This window comes from Sphaerodactylus townsendi, linkage group LG14 (assembly GCF_021028975.2).
Source record: "Sphaerodactylus townsendi isolate TG3544 linkage group LG14, MPM_Stown_v2.3, whole genome shotgun sequence".
NCBI lineage: Eukaryota > Metazoa > Chordata > Lepidosauria > Squamata > Sphaerodactylidae > Sphaerodactylus > Sphaerodactylus townsendi.
The window spans coordinates 24542517-24561159 of record NC_059438.1 but is presented as its reverse complement, the minus strand read 5'-3'; positions in this window follow the sequence as shown (position 1 = coordinate 24561159).

Sequence of the window (18643 nt, the reverse complement as noted above, 5' to 3'; positions counted from 1 at the left end):
TCAATGATAAGTCCAAACTGTGCACAGTCCAAATTCTTTTAAACACAAAGAGGATTAGGCATTGCGCCTAATCCGCGTTTTTCGATGGCTTCATCAGCCTCACAGGTTGTAGATATAATTTATATTGGCTTCATATGGGTACTTTTCTCTCAAACTGAGTTGAAATATCCCATCACAACATGTTCTAGTCAGGTTGTGAGATACAACATTTCTCCTTAGGCGGAACGTCTTGGAAGCACAGTGGTAGGATATGGTGGAAAGGAAAAGACAGTTGAGAAAACGAAAAGAGTTGTTTTTTTGCTAAAAACATTTTTTCAAAAATAACCCTAGAAAAAGAAGAAGAGTTTGGATTTATATCCCCCCTTTCTCCCCTGCAGGAGACTCAAAGGGGCTGACAATCTCCTTGCCCTTCCCCTCTGCTCTAGGCTTACCCTGTGGGGTGGGTGGGGCTGAGAGAGCTCCGAAGCTGTGGCTAGCCCAAGGTCACCCAGCTGGTGTGTGTGGGAGTGCACGGGCTAATCTGAATTCCCCAGATAAGCCTCCACAGCTCAGGCGGCAGAGCTGGGAATCAAACCCGTTCCTCCAGATTAGATGCAGGCTCACCAGCCTCCCTCATACTGCTGCTCCATGGAGGGCGGGCAGGTGGCTCCATGAAACTGCCTCTTCGGCTCAGTAGATCTTCGGGGGTGTGGAAAACGGGTCCAAATGGCTCTTTACGTGGTAAAGGTTGCTGACCCCTGGCCTAGAAAAAGGGGCTCCGAATTTCCTGCTTAACACCACAAAGCCCCCATGATAGAAGTTACAGTAGTTAGAGAAGTTACAGAATCTGTAGCCAGATTCCCCATTAATACTGCCATATAACAGATCTTCATTACAGAGGAAGGGGGGCTCAGCATTCTCCTCCCGCCCTGCCCCCAGGAGTGGGTCCTCTTGTGCCTAGAAAGGGCCTCACCACTAGGCCGTCCCACCGTAGGGATGGCACCTTCCCCTTTGTTAAAACATCCGTGACACAGTAAATTTTTTCACTTACCATATAGATCAATATCAAATTATCATGTCGCACATTCATAACTCTTTAGCAAGCAACAATGGGGAGAGACAAGGTCAGTGGAGAATGAATAGCAACCGGTGCACTCCGCGATCCATCATCCTCGACAAGCCCCTGCTCCCTGCGCCAGGCCGCTGACAATATCATTAATAAAACTCCGCTGGCCAAGCTGCCCGGTCGATGGAGTTTACTGATGGATGAGCTTGAGGTACCAAATACAATTAAAACAGCTGGCTATCCCACTTGGCATTGGGTGAGCAATGGGAGTTCTGCCGAGGGGCACGGAAGCCACGCCGCTTTTCCTTGGGGCCTTTTTTTAAAAGAAAAAGATCTTTAAAGGCCGTTCAGTGTTTGCCGATGAACGTTTGAACTTCGGCTTACCTGGAGCCCTCCTGCTTACCTGGGTGTGGGAGGCTGTTCGCCGAGCACGCAGAGGGGGCAGCTAAGTGCTGTCTGGGGATGGGGAACTCATTTGGCTGCTGCCTCCCATTGGCTCTATGCCTGTTTTGAACAAGGTGCTGTACAAAACGCCAGCCTTGTGCCAGCTGTGCCCAGATGAGCTCAGAGGCCATGGCTGGGCGGTGATGGAAGGAGGTCATGGCTCAGTGGCAGAGCGTCTTCTTTCTGGGCACGCTGAACATCCCAGCTTCAACCCCGGCCAGCATCTCCAGTGACAGGATCTGTCTGCAAGTGCTTGAAGAAGAGCAGAAAAGTTGGTTTTAATCTCCTGCTTTTCTCACCCCATAAAGAGTCTCAGAGTTGCTTACAATTGCCCTCCCTTCCCCTCCACACAACAGACACCTTGTGAGGTAGGTGGGGGTGAGGTCATTTATGCACACGGAGCATCCATTCCCTTTGGGTTTGGTTCTGAGGCCATGCCACGTTTCCCCCTCTTCAGAACTCACCACGCCGCAGACCAAAGAAGCCTGCAGTTTCCGAGAGCAGGCCAAGTGAAGTGTTTTCCCTGCCTGTACAGGGAAAGCAAAGCACACTAGTGTGCATTAATTTTGTGGGTTTTCTGCTCCTGCCTGCCTGCCTTCCCTTGCCTGCACAGGAGCAGCTCCACCCCCTGCAGCTCCACTTCCTGCCCCCCCAGTCAGTATTTCCTGGGGATCTTAAAAAAAAAACACATCGATACTTTTGATCTATCAGTCTTGCAATAGACCCGTGGTGGCGAACCTTTGGCACTCCAGATGTTATGGACCACAATTCCCATCAGCCCCTGCCAAGCGTGGCCAATTAGGCCATGCTGGCGAAATTGTCATAGTCCTGATGGAATTGTAGTCCATAACACATCCTGGAAGTGCCATAAGAATTCTACCACCACTGCAATAGATAGTTAAAACAGCTCCAAAAAGCAGGGAGAGTTTCTAATGAGAAGCATTTTGCAGGCATCCACCCCTAAGGATCAGGTCCCCACATGTTTTGCCATGGGGCGGGGGGGGGGGGCTAATCCCGCCATCAGGAAGGAGCACTGCCAGGGAGGGGGGTGGTGGTTGCTCAGTTGCAAACACCGCGCAGAGCAAGGAGGGGCCTGCGAGGAAGAATCCGGCTCCGCCATTGATTGCACCGAGCAGATCGTTAATGTGATGGATTCACCTGCTCCGCATGGTTTGCTCTTAAATTTGTCATAGGTTGCTCTGCTATTGACTGGGCCGGGGCTGGGTGGAGCCCATTCCCCCAAACCAGTCTGGCATTGATCTGCTAGTGCTCAGCACCAGAAATTACAATAACCAAATTGAAATTGAACCGTCTCCATGCAGCAGCCTTAAGCTTGTGCTCAGTCGTTGCACCTGGGGCAATTTTTAAATTGGGTGGGGTGGGGGGATCGGCATCTCTGTCCCTAGGGCCGGGGGGGGGGTGGTCGGTCAGAACAGTGCAGTTCTCCCCCAGACTGAGGTCTCTGCTTTGCAGGAAATGCCCAAGCGATTCACACTTCTGAGACCACAGATTTAAAACAGCGCCCATGTCGGCCTTCGCAAAGGATTCCATTTATAATTGAATTAAATTACAGCAAGCTAGTCAGGCAAGTGGTTGCTGCTCTTTTCCATTTTAGGTGTTTATTTCATTTCTTCCATTTATATGCAAGCCTTCCCTTCACGGGCTCGGGGCGGCTTCTGTCATAGAAAGTAATAAAATAAATGTTCCCAAGGTTGGGTGGGGAACAGAGGAATAATCCACAGTATGGACCATTTGATCCACCTGGGTTCTTGGGATTCTGGCCACTCTGAACAGGGCAGCCTCACAGCATCACGCTGTCCTCTGGGGCATTCTCACCCAAGGATTTTCAGTATTTCCGATTTCCAGCGATGCTCCTTCCATATTCGTTGCCGTGGTAAGTAGCGTGGAGCGTCTACTGCGGCTGAATCGCACTCTGCACAGTTCTCAAGTGCCACAAATGTGCAGGCACAGGATTTTTGCACAAATCTTGCTGATGAATTGTAGTCGCAGACAAGTGGAAGTAGGAACATATTGGCGGGTGGGGCAGAGAGGATTTGCACTAATTGCAAACAGGCTGCTTGGCGTTTGGACCCCTTGACCTTTCTGACTTCCGGCTCGGCCTCCCTGCCAGACCAAGAGCCGTTTGGCAAGCAGAAGAGCCCTCCGTTGAGCTCCAGGATCGCAGGCGCTTTGCTTTCGGCTGCCCTGCCTGGGTCTGAGCGTCTAGAGCCCCACATACTGGTGGGCAGCTAAATGGCCGAGGGGGTCTGAGGATCCCCTCCCCCACCTTGGCCACACCTTGGGGGCAGGCTCCCTTCTGAATGTTGGGAAACTTTCCCCCTCCCCTGCCCCCCTGCATCCCTGCCCCTCCAGCTGCTCCTGGCTTCTCTGCTTGTGCGTGAAAGGGAAACTCGCTCCCCCGCCAGTGATGGGAACTGCCTGAGCTTTTTATGGCTGACATTATCTTTTATTGCCATATAAAATTCTAGGCTCGGGTGGCTTTATTGCTACTGCTGCTCTGGCATTCGGTGGCAGAGCTGCTGTTTTACCAGAACAGCTGGCTCGTTTCTGTGTGTGTGTGTGCACTTTGCACGGTAGAATCAGGGTGGCACCGCGATTCCACTTCATGGCAGTGATAAGCGACCCTTTTCAGACCAAATTTTTTAAATTGCAGCCCTAAACCCACTTATTTGTCATAGCGGCCAGCGACGTAATTTAACCTGGAATACTGAGGTTTTAGTTTAGAAAAAACGGTTGGCTCCGAGGCATGCGTTACTCAAGAGTAAGCTTGGTGGTAGTCGGTGGCTTTGCTTTGAAGCAACCATGCAACTCTTCCAACGGGTGAATCACGACCCTAGGAGGGTTTACTCGGAAGCAAGCCCCATTGCCAGCAGCCGAGCTTACTCCCAGGTAAAGGATCATGCTTTAGTTCTTCGCATGAAAATCAGTGGGGTTTAACAGCGCTTAACAGGATTACCTACACTGCTTCCCCAAAACTAGGTCTTAGGTTTAATGCTAATAATCGAGCCCAGTGGCCCAGGCCAGCCTAGATGTGTGTGGGGGGGGAGGGCACTTTTTCGTGCCCACAGAGAGGGCTCTGAGTGCCACCTCTGGCACACGTGCCATAGGTTCACCGCCACTGCACTATGGGAAGGGACAGTGTGCCAGCCAACAACCCGTCTTTGTGCCCAAAAGAACTGACCTGCCACTCATTTTTCACACCCTTTTAGCAAGGTTCCTCCCTATCTCATCCTCACACACACACCCTGTGAGGTAGGCTGGGCTGAGAGAGCATGAAGAAGAAGGAGGAGGAGGAGTTTGGATTTATATCCCCCCTTTCTCTCCTGCAGGAGACTCAAAGGGGCTGACAATCTCCTTGCCCTTCCCCCCTCACAACAAACACCCTGTGAGGTAGGTGGGGCTGAGAGAGCTCCGAGAAGCTGTGACTAGCCCAAGGTCACCCAGCTGGCGTGTGTGGGAGTGCACAGGCTAATCTGAATTCCCCAGATAAGCCTCCACAGGCAGAGCGGGGAATCAAACCCGGTTCCTCCAGATACACGAGCTCTTAACCTCCTCCGCCACTGCTGCTCCTGACTAAAGGTCTAAAGTCTGGCTAAAGGTCACCAGTCAGCATTGTGGCAGAGCGGGGATTTGAACCCAGATTCTGTTCTGATATTGTAGCCACTCACTGCACTAGGAAGGAGGACCGGGTGCTTCTCTGAATCCGGCAGCTCTCGTTTTCCTGGACTCACCCCTGGTCCTGCTCCTTAGCCAGGTTTCAGGCTACCCAACTGGAAAGGAAAAATTTACGCTGGTAGGATCTCTAAAACATTTTTAGTCGCCTTCCGACCTTGTGGAACTCGAGGTGGCTGACAAGGTAAATAAAAACTACAATGATAAAAGACAATAAAAGAGCACAATTTAAAAATTAGGACAGCTAATAAATACAAACAATATTAGTCAAATGCAGCCCTAAATGAAACCATTCTCAACTGTACCCGGAAGATTGACAGCGAGGGGGCCGGGGGAGGGGGGGGGGGTTTCCATCATGGTGTGCAGCTCCGGCAACTGAAAAAGCCCTCGATGGGCTGACCAGCACTCGACCCTGTTGAGAAGTTGATGAAAATGTGATGAAATTAATTAAAAACCCTCATGGGCGCCTGATATTTAGGCTCTTGCTGCACAGTGTTCTTGGGGGTTGCTTGCCACCTAATTTATCCCCCCCCCCCATTTCTTGCCACGGGCCTGGATGCAGGCATGAAATGTCTGCACAAGTGAGCCAGCCACAAGCCGGGGAAAACGCCGTCACTCGCACCCAGTCCCCGGCCGTGCTGTGCACACCCATATTTTCCCTTTGTCAAAGATGATTTGGGTGACACCGACCTCTTCGGCCTCCTGCCTCCCAACATGCCAACTCTCTGGCTCTGACTCCACTCTTCAACCTAAGTTCCCGGGTGCCAGTGGTGCGAGGTGCTAACATCTGCTTCGCTTCTGCCCTCCTGCCACTGTGCATTAGGGTCAGGCAGGAGGCGACTGATCCGGGGGCCTGGTGGTGGGGAGGGGAGGCCTCGTTCGGCCAGAGGCCGTGGGCGGAGGGAACAGCAGCAGCCCTGCAGAGGGGAAATCAGCCCCGGTGATTCTTTCATGGCAGACGGCAAAGACAAGCGCCTGTCAAATGCCAGGGAGGAGCTACCAGAAGTCACAGTCTAGCATGCAGGGAAACTGAGAAAGAGACCCAGCAGGGAGTTGGTAAGTGGTCAGTTAAACAGAGCTGTAAAGTTAGTGACCCCTCCATCCTTCTCTGTCACCTCTTGTCTGTCCTTCGACAGATATTCTTAGGTCTAATTTCCTCTTTCTTCTGGGAAGTTGTGTCCTCCCTCATTCCTTTTCTAGTGAGGGAAGAAGAAGAGAAGAGTTTTTGATTTATATCCCCCCTTTCTCTCCTGTAGGAGACTCAAAGGGGCTTACAATCTCCTTGCCCTTCCCCCCTCACAACAAACACCCTGTGAGGTAGGTGGGACTGAGAGAGCTCTGAGAAGCTGTGACTAGCCCAAGGTCACCCAGCTGGCATGTGTGGGAGTGTACAGGCTAATCTGAATTCCCCAGATAAGCCTCCACAGCTCAGGTGGCAGAGCTGGGAATCAAACCTGGTTCCTCCAGATTACATACACGAGCTCTTCCTCTTTCTTCTACCTCACACCCTACCTCACAGGGTGTCTGTTGTGAGGGGGGAAGGGCAAGGAGATTGTAAGCCCCTTTGAGTCTCCTGCAGGAGAGAAAGGGGGGATAGAAATCCAAACTCCTCCTCCTACTCCTCCTCCTCCTCCTCCTCCTCCTCCTCTTCTTCTTCTTCTTCTTCTTCTTCTTCTTCTTCTTCTTCTTCTTCTTCTTCTTCTTCTTCTTCTTCTTCTTCTTCTTCTTCTTCTTCTTCTTCTTCTTCTTCTTCTTCTTCTTCTTCTTCTTCTTCTTCTTCTTCTTCACCTCCTACGCCACTACTGCTCCAGAGGGGAGCTGAAAGCGATCCCTCTGACTCAGCTGTCCTGTTTGAAATCTAGTTTCCTAATCAGGGAGTCTGCAGCTCCTCTGCCTAATGAGGAATCTGCCAACAGAAGAGGGGCAGAGCTCTCCCTGTGGCAGGGGTGGCTACCCTGGCAAGAAATGGAATCCCCCACCCCAACACTGAAGTCTGGAGGTGCCTGCTGAGATCGTTGCTGGGCTCCAGGGCCAAGTTGGGTGGGGACAACTCCTCAAGTTCTTTGCCCCCTGCCCCTGAATTTTGAATGAGAAACTCCAGAGCTGAGAGCGTGATGCTTGCAGACTTCCCCGATCCTTGTCAGAGTGTTTCAAGGTGTAGCTCAGGGGTAGGGAACCTTTAACACTCAAAGAGCCATTTGGACCCGTTTTCCACGGGAAAAGAAAACACTTGGAGCCGCAAATAATTTTTGACATTTAAAATAAAGATAACACTGTATATATTGGGTTTTTTTACCTTTTACTCCGCTCATTCTGAGAAGCGCATGGATGCACCCGCCCTGCTGCCTGCAGGGCGGGCAAGGATGGGGCCAGTGGCTCGGCCTCGCCAGCCGCCAGGAAAGCACCCGCCCCGCTCCAACGGGGCAGGCAAGAGGGGAAGCCCGCGGCGCGGCGCGGCCGGCTGCGGGCAATTGGTGCGCCCGCCCTGCTGCCTGCAGGGTGAGCAAGGATGGGGCCAGCGGCTCGGCTCGTGGAGCCGCAGTGTAAGGGCAGAAGAGCCGCATGCGGCTCTCGAGCCGCAGGTTCCCTACACCTGGTGTAGCTAAAAAGCCAGAATCTCTGCTAGTGTTGGCAAGGCTGCTAAAATACAACTTGTCTTCTCCTCTTTTCTTAAGGGAAGGCAGATATCATTGTACGGCATCTCCTTCCAAGAACAACTGATAACTTCTGAGCACTAAGGAGAGGGGACTCCCCTGATTCTCTTCCCCCCCCCCCCAATAGCACAACCCCTTTTCAGTGTAGACCACCAGATCGGTAGGATCCCATAGGTGGAGGAGGGAGGAGGGAGTCTCGTCACAAGATCCCATCTGGTTTCGCTTGGCTCATCAGCGTGGAATCTGGGGATCTGACCATTTCATCCAGACCATCACAGGAAATGTAGCTGTCAGGTGAGGACCGGCGAGACCTAGATTCCACTGTTCAACTGGGATTGTCACGGGGTAGCTTTGGGATGGTCACTCACAGCCCGCTGTCAGCTTTAGGTGGTCCAAGACCCCTTTTAAATGCAGGCTGCAAGCCTTCGAGTCAAATGGGACTCTTGTCTAAATGGACCAAACAGGACAGACTGCACGGAGAAACTTTCAGGCTGAGCCCCATCATTTGCTGGCATTATGCTGTCCGTGGACTTTTTCCAACCCAAGGCTCAAGAAACATCAGGAGAGCTGACAGCCCCCTCGTCATGCACTCTCTGTGACAGGCAACTCCCCCCGCCCTTGACTCTCAGGACAGCTCTATGTGGGGCCCACCCCATCTTTCCCCTGCTTGCTTGGCATTGTGTCTGCTCCATGGCACATCACTCTTCGATCACGGGCGATGGGCATATGTGGACTGACAAGACAGCATCGCCACTAGCCAGCCCGGCACGGATCAGTAGCTCCTCTTGACAACATGAGATGCGGCAGCCGCCACGCAGGCCGGGCCTTCAGGGCGGGATGTGCGGCCTCAGCCGGGCCCTGAACTGTCCCCCCCCCCTTCCCCGCCTCAAACGCACATGTGTGCACGCAGGCGCAGACAGGAGGGTGGGTCATCAAGGGTGGGAAGAGGACAGAACAAAACTACACACAAACACACACACACACAGAATTCCAAAATAAAAAGCAATGCAGTTGAATTAACCTAGCTAAGTACACTTTTCCTAGGCCAGCTAGATTAGGCTGCAGGAGCCCCTCACAAACCACAACATTTGGGAAGTATAAGCTTTCGAGAGTCAAAGCCCTTCGTTGGGTAACAAAGGCTGTAGCAGGCTCTCCAGAGCACACGCAGAGTTATTTGCAGTAATGAGAGAATTCCTTAACCCAGAGGTGGGATCCAGCAGGTTCTCACAGGTTCCCGAGAGTAGGTTACTAGTTATTTGTGTGTGCCGAGAGGGGGTTACTAATGGGTGATTTTGCCAGGTGATTTTTGCCTTAGTTACGCCCCTCCTCTCAGCAGTAGCGCGCAGAACTTGAAGCAGTCTAGCAGGAGGTGCACCGGCGTGTGGCAGCCCTTCCGCGCCTCGTGCGGTATCTTCGCTTTCCCACCCATGATCGGCGCATGGCGGCTGCGTCTGCTCATGCCACAGCCCCGCCCAGGAATGCCCCACCCCTGGAATGCCTGGCCACGCCCCCGTCGTGCCCCACCCACCCCCATTGGCGCTATGCCACAGTTTTAATCCCACCACCATGGGAACCTGTTACTAAAATTTTTGGATCCCACCACTGCCTTAACCCCTCACTTACCCCCTGTGGCCTCTGCTAAAGATCCCCCAAAAGCCCTCTGCTTCCTGGAGTACCCTCTCCATTTGGCCTTGAATCCTCTGCTGCCCCCCTCCCCCCGCATCTCTTCCACAGCTTCTACTTCCTCTTTGGCCCCCTAAGAACGTCTGCAGCTCAGCCTACTCAGGCCAGGCTTAGTTTTGTGGCCTTGTTGGGCAAAGACTCAGCCCTTCCCTGCTCCAGGTGGGCTCCAGGTGGTCTGCCTCCCGCCCCCGACCAGTCTTGGCTGGCCCCTGTCAGGGCCACATGGCCACACCCCAGGGCACTCGTACTGAGTCAGACCCTGGGTCCATCAAGGTCTGCATGGCCAACCCAGACTGGCAGCTGCTCTGCGGGGTCTCCGGCAGAAAAGGGTCTTTCGCATCACCTGCTGCCCGGTCCTTCCAACTGCAGATGCCAGGAATCGAACCTGGGACCCTCTGCATGGCAAGAGGATGCTCTACTGAGCCATGGCCCCGCCCCTAAATTCATCGGAACACGGGAAGCTTCCTTGTACTGAATCTGGCCGAGGCTCCATCCAGGTCAACATTGTCCGCTCAGTCTGGCAGCCGCTTCCCAGGGGTGGGGTCTTTCGCAGCACTTCCTGCTGGTCCTTTAACCTGAAATGCCAGGGCGGAGCCTGAGACCTCCCGTGTGCAAAGTTGAGGCTTCACCAGACTGAGTGACACCCCCCCCCCCCCGGCATATGAACACATGAAGCTGCCAGCTGCTGAGTCAGAGCATCAAGCTGAGGACAGCCTACTCCAGTGAGGGCGAACCTATGGCACGGGTGCCAGAGGTGGCACTCGGAGCCCTCTCTGTGGGCACACACAGAGTTTGTCATGTGGGGGGCAGAAAATCACCCCCCCCCCCACACACACACACATCTAGGCTGGCCTGGCCACTGAGCACGACATGCGCACACCATGGTGAGCAGGGAGGACTCGGTTGGTGGGCCTGGTGCCTGTGCTCTGGGTGGCTGCTGCCCGAGGGGGGGGGGCACAGAGGAGGCAGAGATGCTAGAAAGGCACAGAATGGTGCATGCAGGACTTGCTGGAGGCTAGAGCAGGCTGGCCCCTGCTCGAGCAGGTGGGGTGGAGGAAGAGGGAGCCAACCGTTTTTTTTCTAAACTAAAACCTCAGCATCCGGGTTGGCACTTTGCGATAAATAAGTGGGGTTTGGGTTGCCATTTGCGCACTCGGTCTCGAAAAGGTTCGCCATCACTGGCCTACTCTGACAGGCAGCGGCTCTCAATATTCACAAGCAGACGGGTCTCTACATCACTGACTGCCCGTCTCCATTTAAGTGGAGATGCCGGGGATTGAACCTCCTGCACGCCAAGCAGAGCCTCTGCCACGGTGCCACGGTAATGCCCCCTCCCGCGGAATTGGGCCAAAGGCCAGCAGGTCCTGATTGGGCTCCGGTGCAGAAATTCAAATGTACAGGCTCCTAATTGAATTTCCAGCCTTCCAGCCACGGCTGTTTTTGCCCTTCGACGTTTTTGGAACGGTGGCAGGAAGTGATGCGAACCCAGTGGTGGGATTCAAATAACGTAACAACCGGTTGTTTACAAGCACCCTTTTAATAACCGGTTCTGCCGAAGTGGCGCGAACCGGCTGAGTCCCACCACTGGGTGAAAGGGTGACATTCTGCAAGCGGATGGATGGGCCGTTTAACACGTCCAGTGCCGTCTTGATTTTGAATGACAGCCTTCGAAATTAACATAACTTGGGGGAGGGGAGATGGAATGAGAGAACGGCAGCACTTTTCAACTCCTGAGTAGCCCTTCCCAAAGCCTAAACAGTCCTGTGTGCTGAGGGGGCCTCATAATCCCTGAGCCCCTTCAGAGAAGAAATCCATTGTGGGAGGGAGGGAGGGAGGGAGGGAGGGGGGCAGCGCAGGTTGCGGTAGAGAAAAAGGCCGCACCGCACCTGGCTGAACCACTGACCAACTTTCCTCGAATGCCCGTGGCCTGGACAGCAGCCACGTAGGAAAGGAGAATGGAACCGGTTGCTGTCTTACTCAGGCCTGCTTGGCTGGTGCCCGAGTGCCGCCTGCTGGCCACAGCAGAGCCTTCCTCTCAAGTGAGAAGTAACCACGGAGCAGGAGCGATGTCAGGCGCCCTCAAGTGAGCTGCATCTGACTGGTGGCAAAACCCAGCAGGGTTTCCGAGGCAAGAGCGTTCCAGAGCTGCCATCTCCTCACGGGCCAGGAGAGTTCTAAGAAGTGTGGCCAGCCCAAAGCCACCCAGCAGGAGCAGCAGTGGCGTGGGAGGTTAAGAGCTCATGTATCTAATCTGGAGGAACCGGGTTTGATTCCCCGCTCTGCCGCCTGAGCTGTGGAGGCTTATCTGCGGAATTCAGATTAGCCTGTGCACTCCCACACACGCCAGCTGGGTGACCTTGGGCGAGTCACAGCTTCTCGGAGCTCTCTCAGCCCCACCTACCTCACAGGGTGTTTGTTGTGAGGGGGGAAGGGCAAGGAGATTGTCAGCCCCTTTGAGTGTCCTGCAGGAGAGAAAGGGGGGATATAAATCCAAACTCCTCCTCCTCCTCCTCCTCTTCTTCTTCTTCATGATGCCAGGAATCAAACCCAGTTCCCCAGATTAGAGTCAAGCACTGTGCCACACTGGCTCTCGAACAACAGAGTGGTCTTTGGATCAATTTATGCAAAATGCAAAGTGATGCACATAGGGGCAAAAAATCCAAACTTCACATACACACTTCAGGGGTCAGTGCTATCAGTCACAGACCAGGAAAGGGGTTTGGGCATCTTAGTCGATAGTTCCATGGGAATGTCAACTCAATGCATGGCAGCTGTGAAAAAGGCAAACTCTATGCTGGGGATCATTAGGAAAAGAATTGAGAATAAAACTGCAAGGATTGTCATGCCCTTATATAGAAACGTGAATTGGAAAGAGCCGCAGGAGTACTGTGTCCAGTTCACAGGTAAGCCACATCTCAAAAAAAATATTGAGGAGATAGAAAAAAAGTGCAGAGAACGGGCAACGAGGATGATTGAGGGACTGGAGCACCTTCCCTATGAGGAGAGGCTGCAGCGTTTGGGACTCTTTAGTTTGGAGAGGAGGCGGCTGAGGGGGGATATGATTGAAGTCTATAAAATTATGCATGGGGTAGAAAATGTTGACAGAGAGAAATTTTTCTCTCTTTCTCACAATACTAGAACCAGGGGGCATTCATTGAAAATACTGGGGGGAAGAATTAGGACTAATCAAAGGAAACACTTCTTCATAGCGTGTAGTTGGTGTTTGAATATGCTGCCATGAGGGAGTGGTGATGGCCACTAACCTATGGATAGCTTTAAAAGGGGCTTGGACAGATTTATGGAGGGAGAAGTGGGTTTATGGCTACCAATCTTGAACTTTTGATCTGGGGATTGCAAATGCCTTAGCAGACCAGGTGCTTTCGGGGAGCAGCAGCGAAAGCAGAAGGCCATTGCTTTCACCTCCTGCAGGTGAGCTCCCCAAGGCACCTGGTGGGCCACTGCGAGTAGCAGAGAGCTGGACTAGATGGACTCTGGTCTGATCCAGCTGGCTTGTTCTTACGTTCTTAAGGCCATTGCTTTCACCTCCTGCAGGTGAGCTCCCCAAGGCACCTGGTGGGCCACTGCGAGTAGCAGAGAGCTGGACTAGATGGACTCTGGTCTGATCCAGCTGGCTTGTTCTTACGTTCTTACGTTCTTCTGTTTAGAGCACCTTTTTTTGGGTATTAGAGATACAGTGACCAAACACTGGAGGTGCGACCGTGATTGCTAGCTCAGGGCTCTGAGATTCCTGGAAACTGGGGGGTCTGGGGAAGGGAGGGGTTTGAAGAGGGCAGGGACCTCCCTGCCCACATCCCCAAATGGCCCTTTTCTCCAGGGGAACTCCAAGGAAGGCAGCTGAGCAAGGCCCTCTGGGCACCCAGAGACAGGTGGGGGTGCTCCTGGCACAGTTCTGGAACATGCTACGTGTGTTTCCAAAAAGATCCTGGCATTGCTGGTGCTTGCAGGAGACACACAGGGCCAGGCAGCCGCACCCACAATGCTGGTGCTCAGCCTGGGACAGCCCCTTCTGCCCTGCCTTCCTCCACCCTGGGACCACGAGGGGAGGCGCAGGCAAAGCCCAGGAGTCACTCATTCCACAAGATGGATGCTGAGGAGCTGTCCTTCCCCAGGGCTGGCTAGCGAGGGAGGCTGCCAGCTTGGCCTTGGGGAATCCTTGGAAGTTTGGGGGTGGACTTGGGGAGGGTGGAATTTGGGAGGGGGAAGGAGCGTGAGCAGATTATAAAGCCATAAAGCATAGGTGTCAAACTCGCAGCCCTCCAGATGTTATGGACTACAGTTCCCATCACCCCTGTCAGCATGCTGGCAGGGGGTGATGGGAACTGTAGTCCATAACATCTGGAGGGCCATGAGTTTGACACCTGTGCCGTAAAGTCTCCCCTCCAGAGCAACCATTTCTCCAGGGGACCTGATACCCGTGTTCTGGAGATCAGTTGTATTTCGGGATAAGCTCCAGCTTCCACCTGGAGGCTGGCGACCCTAATGGCTAGCCCAGATCCTGCACTTTGCAGGGAGTGGAAGGCTTGTGGGGGGAGGAAAATTCCCCATCGGGAGACAACTGCAGTGAGCTTCCTGCCCGACAGGCATCTAGTGGGCCCTTTCCTGCCGCCAGAGGGCAGCGTCTCTCTCTTTCTGGTTCTCCTGGCATATTTTACTGAAGAGCAGGAGGACCCAGCTGGTCTTCAAGGGGGAGCCCTCCAAGTCCCACCCCACCCCCACCCCCTGGAGTTCCTGAAGGACACTTTGGGCATATCTAAGACAGACACGCTGTGTTCGCCAAGAACTGGACTATTAGGTCAAACCAGAGATCCATTGCACCTTTTGAGTGACTTACCAGCCTGTGAATGCTTGGGCAGTCCTTGATTTTTGCAGCCTCAAGCACCGGCACTGATTGGATGCCCTACATCACAGGTGTCAAACTCGCGGCCCTCCAGATGTTATGGACTACAGTTCCCATCATCCCCTGCCAGCATCATGCTGGCAGAGGATGATGGGAACTGTAGTCCATAACATCTGGAGGGCCGCGAGTTTGACACCTATGCCCTACATGGCTGGGTTGGCTTGGTGGCTCACACATGAAACACTCCCAGGCATAAGCTTTACAAGAGTTCAGCTGTGTGGGCCTCAATAAACAGACAAACGTAGACACGGCAGAATAAAGAGGACAGTTTAAGGTGCAGGTGTAACAGAGCAGAATCCAACCTCCATTTTATCAAACGTTCATTTGAGCAAAGGCTTCTGAAGGTGCCGTCCTGCAAACATGGGGAGCTTCCCGCTGTTCTTCCCCTCCCCAATATTTTGAAATCTACCTTGAGTCACAGTGGAAAGATGGGCTTCAAATGAAGTTATTATTGTATTGTCGAAGGCTTTCGCGGCCGGAATCACTGGGGTGCTGTGTGGTTTCCGGGCTGTATGGCCGTGTTCTAGCAGCATTCTCTCCTGACGTTTCGCCTGCATCTGTGGCTGGCATCTTCAGAGGATCTGATGGTAGGAAGATGCCAGCCACAGATGCAGGTGAAACGTCAGGAGAGAATGCTGCTAGAACACGGCCATACAGCCCGGAAACCACACAGCACCCCAGAAGTTATTATTGTTGTTGTTGTTACTACAACAACTACCAGCATTAATGCACTTCTCTTCACTTGCAAGCCATTTTGTCTGGGACGGACAATTATGACAAAGTATTTCACAGTCCTTCTAAAATGTCTCCCTTCCCTCTACTATAGCAGCTTCTGCTTTTCAGCCCAAATATTTTTAGATTATTTACTAGGCACTTTTTGTTTTTGATCAGTTCTTCTTTCCTTGGGGGGGGGGGGGGTTTTCAAATCTTTGACAACTGCTTTTTTCCTTGTAGCAAAAAGTAATTGTTCATTAAGTTTATATTGTTTTCCTAAGTGCAGAATTTTTAAAAACTTACAACGCAGAAGACCTTAACAAAAAGTAATGAGTCAGTAGCCACTTTGGCTGTAAAAGGTGCAAGTGGCAAATAATGCCCCCTCCTGGAAAGGCATGGGTTCAGAAATGCCTGACTGCTGCGAATTCAAAGAATTTATTAAGAATTCATTAGGACTTCACAGATTGCTGTGAATTCAAAGAATTCATTAAGCACGCAGGGAAGCAACAGTACTCAAAAGAGGGAGGCATTCACATTGAGAAGGCCAGCTGCAGAGGTGAGCAGGGCCTTCTTGGAAAGGAAATAACTTCCTTTTACTTCCAAGTAAACATAACAAAAGGATCAGGCCCTTGGGCAACGTGATGGGGAATGTGGCACAATATTAAATGCTGCTTCAGTCACTGCTTGACTGCAAAAAAAAGTACCTGACCAACCATAGCCAAAAAAGCAAGGAGAGGGTTGCTTTGAATGAGTGAACACACCGTTGGAAAATCCTTCCGTGGCGCAGAAGGGTCACCATGAGGAAGCAACCAGCCCCACCCACTGGGCGTCTCTGTTCAGTGTTGCTCCAGGTTCGGGTGAGAGATACCCAATCCAGGGGCAAAGAGCAAAGTGGGCGAGGGCGGAGCTGGTTGCCAAAACAAACATAGTTTCGGCTCTGTTGGTTTTTCGCCTTATTGTGCAGCAATGTGTGTGTGTGTGTGGGGCGGGCGGGGGGGGGGGAGCAGATCTCCTCAGGCCCACTGATAAGCAGGCACTGGGTCTGGCTGGGCCGGCATGCTGCCCCTTCCGTAGACACCCTGGGAAAAAACACTCCTGCTTGCTTGTGGCGAGATTCCTGCCAGCAGCTGTTCCGAGGCATCCCAGACTGACAGGCCCGTGGGCTGCAAGCAGGGAGGGAGGAAGAGGCCATTCATGCTTGGAGGCGTTGCAAAGCACCCACCCCCCTTGCCATGTGGCACTGCCCGGTGCCCCCAACATCTCTGGCCTGCCACCCACATTTCCTCCCTCCTGCCCCCGACACAGCTGTGCTGGGCTGCGTCTGTGATGCCCGGCAAAAGATCAGAGAGGCTGGGTGCTCGGGCAGAATGCAGGCTCTGGCCGTGGCAGAGAGTCCCGTGACTGGAGTGTCGGCAGTCAGACTTTCTCCCAGTAAGGGGGGCCACGAAGGCACAGGCAGAAGACTGGCATAAAAGCAAGTCCCCACAAAGTGAATGCCTGTCAGAGGGTTTGGGGGGTTCATCTTGTGTGTCAGGTTTGGGCAGGAAGACAGTTGACCTATGAATTTTCCCCCTGGTTCTCAGGTGTGTCCGGTTGGACAAGGGAAATAGCTAAACTCCATTGTGTCAGCCTAGGGCAGTGCTGGCGAACCTTTTCGGACCGCCAGGCTCACCAATTGGCAAACCCAAAAAACCCACTTATTTATCGCCAGTGCCAAATACCTTAATTTAAGCTGAAGACTGAGGTTTTAGTATAGAACAAAAGGTTGGCTCCAAGGCGCACATTACTCGGGAGTAAGCTTGGTGAAGCAACCGTGCAACTCTTCGAATGGGTGAATCACGACCCTAGGAGGGTTTACTCAGAAGCAAGCCCCATTGCCAGCAATCAAGCTTACTCCCAGGTAAAGGATTGTGCCCAAGCTAGCCTAGATGTGTGTGGGGGGAGGGTGATTTTCCATCCCACCCCCACATGATGAACTCTGTGCATGCGTGCCCACGGAAAGGGCTCTGAGTGCCACCTCTGGCACCTGTGCCATAGGTTCGCCATCACTGGCCTAGGGTGATTCAATCAACAGACCATAATTTACCCTATTTGCGCCCATCCCAGCAATCGATCAGCATTCAAGGGAATAGGCCAGGCATTCCCTTCGGTCCTGTCAACTCATCAAGCCTCTCCAATCTGTTGGAACCCCGGGAAAGCATAAGATCCATTTCTGTGCTTCCTCAGGGTGAATTCACACGTCTGTTCATGTTGCAAACAGCTTCTGTCCCGGGCTAGTACCTCCAGCCACTGACTCCTGAATTCGGACGCCAGTCAGGTCAGTTTCCTGTCAGGTGTAAGAGGCTCTCAATTGGGTCAACAGAGGATGAATGACCAGAGGAACAGAGGGAGCAGATAGGGTTGCCAACCTCCCCATCCCGGCTGGAGATTGTTAGAATATTTGGCATTCCTAGTGATTCTTTCAGTAAGTCCTTGCAGGAATAATTCACTTGGCTGTTTTCTGTTAATGCAGGGCAGGTGAGCTGCTAGTAGGTTAACTGGAGGGTCACCTTCCTTTTTGCATATAATGGTAACGTTTTGTATATTTCTTACTCTTCCCTTTTTCGTTACTCCTTTATCTTATCCTCCTGCACTTTTCTCCTTATTCTGTGTGGTTGATGCTGTTTTGCTGTTGGTTACTATGTAAGCCTGTTTACTTGCTTGTGCATTTTTGCACACGGTTACTTTTTTCGTCTTTTTGTTGTATATATTTTGTAGCCTAATGTGTTATAACTGGAATCCTAAATAAAGGATCATTCCTTTTTAAACTCTGTTGCTTTTTTACTCTGCTAAGAACTGGGTAGTTTCAGTTCTTCTATCAGATATCTCCCGGAATTATAACTGATTCCAGGGATCAGTTTTCCAGGAGAAACTGGACACAACCGAGAATTGACTTTATAGCATTAGACCTGACTGAAGTTCATCCACTGTCCCAAACCCCGTTGCCCCTGGACTCCCCGGCCTAATCTCCAGGAATTTCACAACTCAGAGATGACAACTTTCTAGGGTGTTGTGGGTTTTCTGGGTTGTATGGGCGTGTTTCACCTGCAGGTGAAACGCCAGGAGAAAATGCTACTGGAACACGGCCATACAACCCGGGAATCTGCATCAGGAGAAAATGCTACTGGAACATGGCCATACAACCTGGAAAACGCACAACACCCTAGTGATTCCAGCTGTGAAAAGCCTTCAACAATATGACAACTTTCTGCTTTGGCTCCTTCACTGTGTCTTGGAGCTCCAGAAATGACCAGGCAAGGGTGGATTGTTGGGGGGGGACTCTCTAGGCGCTGGCTGAGCAAGCGTTAATTCTGCCCGCACTGTGCTCCTTTCCCAAGGCCCGTGGGAAGGGGAACTGGGCCGGCCTTGCAGCTTCCCAGCCGCCCCCCATCCGGCGTTCCTCTCCCAGGCCCCCTCTGCCCAGCCCCAACACATGTGCTGTCCGTCAGAGCC